The sequence below is a fragment of the Marmota flaviventris genome, chromosome 4 (genome assembly GCF_047511675.1).
Source record: "Marmota flaviventris isolate mMarFla1 chromosome 4, mMarFla1.hap1, whole genome shotgun sequence".
Taxonomy (NCBI): Eukaryota; Metazoa; Chordata; class Mammalia; order Rodentia; family Sciuridae; genus Marmota; species Marmota flaviventris.
The window spans coordinates 144665492-144670463 of NC_092501.1; the positions used below are offsets into that span (position 1 = coordinate 144665492).

Sequence of the window (4972 nt, forward strand, 5' to 3'; positions counted from 1 at the left end):
TACACACAAAATGTATGTGAAAATATAACTGAAAGAATATGATTATTAAAGGTCACAAACTTTAAGATTCCATTTTTGTGATAACAGAATAAGCAATTTCATGGAAATGCAGAGTAGAATAGCTTTTGTCTATATCTAGGGGTGAGAGGCAAGTATAGTGACTGGTAAAACATCTGGGATTTTTTTTGTTGTTGTTTGTATGTGTGATAAAAATGTTTACAATCAATTGGGCTGATAGCTAGTCACTATTTTGTCAATATACTAAAACCATTGAATTACAGTCTTTAAAAGGTAAATTGTAGGGTAGGTAAATTATTTCAATTGATCACAGAATAAGCCATGTACCAAAATTAGTGGTTTAAAGCATGTTGTGTGATATCTTTCTCATGTAATAGACCTGAGAAGAGTCATTTAAGTCTGTGGGCTGGTTCTACTTCATGTATATGTGCCCTACAGCTCATTCAAATGTCCAGATTTCTTCCATTTTTATTTTTTTCCATTCCCAAGATCATTGTACTTTTACTTATTATGCTCAAACCCTATTCGTGAAGGCACTAGTTGAAGTATGGGATTTATCTCCTAAATTCAGAATAACACACGGGCAGAGTGAAGAATACATACCATCCCCTAATCTATTACCTTTATACATTCCATCTTTAAGCCTTAAATGAAATAATGAGGTTTATTTTATATAAAGAAATCTTATTCTCTAAACCATTTACTGCCTAAAATAGTTGTGAATACACTTAAAAAAAGTAATGTTATATCTTTTGTGAGCTAGAAATTTGAGGTGAATAAAAATCTTGTATTTTGGTAGGATGATTTTTTTATTACACTGAATTCTGTTAGAAATTTGAATTAAAGTCATTCAAGTATAAAAAACTACCTCAATTCGATATTTGAATTTCACATCGTTTTCTTCACAATGAGTAACAAAGATGTTAAATGTCAGTTATGTTCCTGAGACTTTTTACTTCACTTTTAATTGTGACATTTTTCAGAGTTTATGCAGAATGAAAATCTTTTTAACCTTAGGAAGTTTGAGCAATCACCTAATTAAAGATTTCTAAACATGCCTTATACTTCTACAGTCCAGCTTTTATTTCAGTAATGTTGAAAAGTTCGTCTTTCCTGTGAGGTATAACCCAGAGAGTGAGACCATCCTTCTTACACACAAAATGTATGTGAAGCTCAAACATAAGTGAAGCTCTTTCAATTTTTCTCTTTTTGTGAAAGCAATATGCTCCCTGGTAAGTAGAAGTAAGGATAAAAGTATAAAATTTGTGTTTGGGTCTTCTAAAACATCAGCATCCCCTTTATGTGTTTGTGGGTTGAATGAGTTTGTATGAACTTCCATCTTGATAAAGTCGATTCATACCTGATTAGGTAGACAATGCATTTTTCTGTTGAAAATGTATTAGAGAATAGTCTACAACCACAAAAAATTGGAAGTAGGAGTCAAAGTTAAGTCTTCTTCAGGTAATATACAAAGAACAGCAATGAAAACTTTGCCCAGAAATTTTTCAGAAGTTTTGCTTCATAATAACTAGAAAACTTTAAAGATTTTAAAGATAGTACATTCTATTACTTTTGTAGTCGCAGTTCAAGAATGTACTTAAAATTAAAATGTAAAATCCTTAAGGAAAGTAATACAAAACGGTATTACCCTTAGAAAATGCCTCTGTTTCCAGCCTACATCACTGAAGAATAGTGCATTTGGTGGGCTTTTCAAATTACTGTACTGAAAGCACATCACCTCTCAAGTCATAGATGAGACTTCAGTTCTAGAAAAATGAATTCTAACTATAATTGCCTCATACTCAAGAATACTAGAATGCATATTAAAAAAACCTTATTTTTGCAGTTTGGGGTCCTTTCTAGAAAACTGAATAAGAAGTTGAAGAGTATAAGAAGAAAATATGTTCAGTGATTCTTTTTGGAGAGTTAAGCTTTGATTTCTTTTTTTGTATTAGACTTATCAGAAAACTTGTAAGTTCACCATTATTTTTCAGCACTGTTACATAATAAAGAATTAAGCCCCAAAGAATATTATTTAGACTAGCTCATAACTTTATACCAAATAAGTAGCAGAATTTTAATTCAACCTCACACTTTCTGTTATCAATTTCTATTTGAATAATGAGACTGACATAACTGCTGCTCATTATACAAGCACAGAAACCTCTCGTAGGAAAGAGTAGAGGAACACAGGCAATATATCATCCCAAACATTTGCAGATAGGTTAGCTTTACAAGAAAAAAGGCTCCAGGATGATAATAACTGAGATATGCTTGTTCTCTCTACAAGGACAGAGGGTGAAGGTACTTCATAAGTAAATTTAGCTATAGCAACTTGGCATTTCAAATATATTACAAATGCAATTGTTCGGGAAGAAGATTTTTCTCAAAAGAAATATATATATATATGGCTTGTGTTTTTGAATATTCAGTTTTTTTCCCCTCCACAAAAACCCTTTGCATACTCCATCTATTCTCCTTTGAGCAGTGCATGGTTAGAAATCAAATCATACATACATGGTCACTGGATTTATTTAGATTCTCTTGGTGACAAGTAGGAGCCAAGGGTTCAGGCAGTGCAACTAGCGTGTGCATTCAGGTTTCTTGGGTATCAGAGAGCGCATAGCAGTGAGGACTATGGTGCTGCCTGTCAAATGCTTTCATTTGTCGAATGGAACTTTGGGTGGATGTTTTGGAGAGATTTATGGGATTTAGGATGAAGGTAGGCAGAAAATCACTTTTGAAGCCTGAGGTTTGAAAGAGGAATATCACATGCACATGGGAGGCCTAGGGCTGAGAATTAGCTGTACATGTTATCTATTGTGAGTTCATAAAAGAAAAAGTGACTGCTGCACTAGAAACCTTGAGCATCCAATGCTGAGGATCTACCAAAGAATACCCTTACATCATATGTGACTTCAGTTACACATCATAACACTTGGTTAAAATATTCCACATCTGTACATATGCTAAAAAGAATTTTTTATTCTTTAAGGATTTTAATTGCTGTGGGAGGGGGTGTAGAAAGTACAGATTGGCATCTAGAGGTTGCTGGATGATTCCAGGCCAGGATCTGCAAGTGATCAGCAAAACATCAGGAATGCGGCAAAAATCTGCATGGTATCCTTGCACAGGGGCTGTGCAAATCTTCTCTGTATTGTTCCCATTTTAGTATATGTCTGCTGTAGGCAGCACTCTGGAGAATAATTTGAGTGAGAATAATCACAGAAATTTTCAGAGGATAATAATAAGACTAGTCTCTGAAAAACTGGAGAAATTTCAAGTTCAGGGCTGGTAAGGAGAAGAAGCCTTGGAAAAGACAACCAGTTTTCAGTTAAGATTCCAGAAAAGATAAATAGTAGGAGAAATAGTAAGCCAGAAATACAACACAGTCACAAAATACTAAAACAAATGTCATCTCAAATCAGATCACTACCTAACTGGACAAATTGATCTGCTTCTGTTTATATTGCCTGACAGAAAGCCAAACTTTTCTAGAGACTCAATTTAGTTCTTAAATTCTTTATATGTAATCTTTGGCATTAGCACAAATTTATATCTGTAAGCCAGGAGAAAGGATAAAAGATGAATGGAAATAAGAAAGAGAACAAGAGATCAAAGACGGCACAGCCAAAAGTGATTATAGCCATAGAAACAGCCAAAGATGATCCAGGTATTGAAATTGTCAAATCAATGTTTTTGTAAGGCTTATTATCATATTGGTCTCTTGAGAAAATAAGATGATGAAGCTGAAATAGAGGTCAGTATGCAAGAATAAAAGCATACTGCTCACACAAGTGCAAAAAACATTAAAACATATAACTAAATTATAGAAGGAGAGAATGAGTAATACATTTGAAGACACAATGTCAAATAATTTTTGAAAACGGCACCAATCATAAAATCACTGATTAAAGATGTTCTAGGTCAACTGATCTTGTTTTGGAAGATTTCAGTTGTACATTTGTGTCCATACAGTATCTACAACTATTTTTATAGATATTGAACCCACATTTTACATTGTTTTTAGTGTATGAGAAGTGTGTTGCCAATTTGATAAAAACATGAAGGAATTTGGAAAACTAATGAGAATTTAAAAATATATTGCTATAGGTATTGTGTATGGCAAGTACTGTTTCAGGGTAGAGTGAAAGCAGACACTACTGGCTCATGTATAGGAGTACCCCCATAGCTACAGTGTCATTTGTGGATGGAATTACTTACAGTCAAGAAGGAAAAAGTGTACAGAACAAAAATTATTTTGAAAGAGAAAGAGATTGACACAGAGAAACACTATATTCACGTGGCTTTTATTACAATATATTGTTAAAATTATGATGTCATTGTTGTTTCCTTCCTTTCTTCTTTGTCTGGGATTGAACTCGGGACCTAGTTAGGTGCTTTATCACTGAGCTACAACCCCAAGCCAGTGTTTTTGTTAATCTCTTACTGTACCAAATTTATAATTAAGCTCTACCATGGGTATGTATATGTAAGAAAAAACATAGTAAATATTGAGTTCAGCAGCCATTTAAATATATGTTAAATATATTTCCGGTAGATGGGGGCAGGGGCAGGGGAGGGCCTACTGTATTTCCCGTGTTTTACATTTAAATAGTTACATTTAAAATACATTAAAATAATTTTACATTTAAATAGAAAATATTAATGTTACTTATTTACCTTCATTAATCAAGCTTCTTTTCCTAGATTAGCTCTTGTGACATACCCACTAAACTCCATCAGACTCTTAAAATACCCTTTTGTGACCATTATCCTACTCTTAAAATTGCTGAATCTCATTTACATAGAATAAAAGTTTATATCTCAAACTTGTCCCTTCATCTTCTGTCTGTAGCTGAAGCCTTACTCTCTCCTTATGGCACTTCTACAGAAGGTTTCAATAGAGGATGCCGTACTCCTCTGTGCCTATTAGGGAGCAGAAATATGGGAA

The 4972-nt window shown here is 33.6% G+C and overlaps 1 non-coding gene across 1 annotated transcript; it reads right to left on the reverse strand.

The window, feature by feature from the left end:
- Window positions 1-3107: 3107 nt before the first annotated feature.
- On the reverse strand, window positions 3108-3211 carry LOC114087508 (U6 spliceosomal RNA). The gene has a single exon (XR_003581842.1). It is a non-coding gene; the product is annotated as a U6 spliceosomal RNA (small nuclear RNA).
- Between the last annotated feature and the right edge of the window lie 1761 nt (window positions 3212-4972).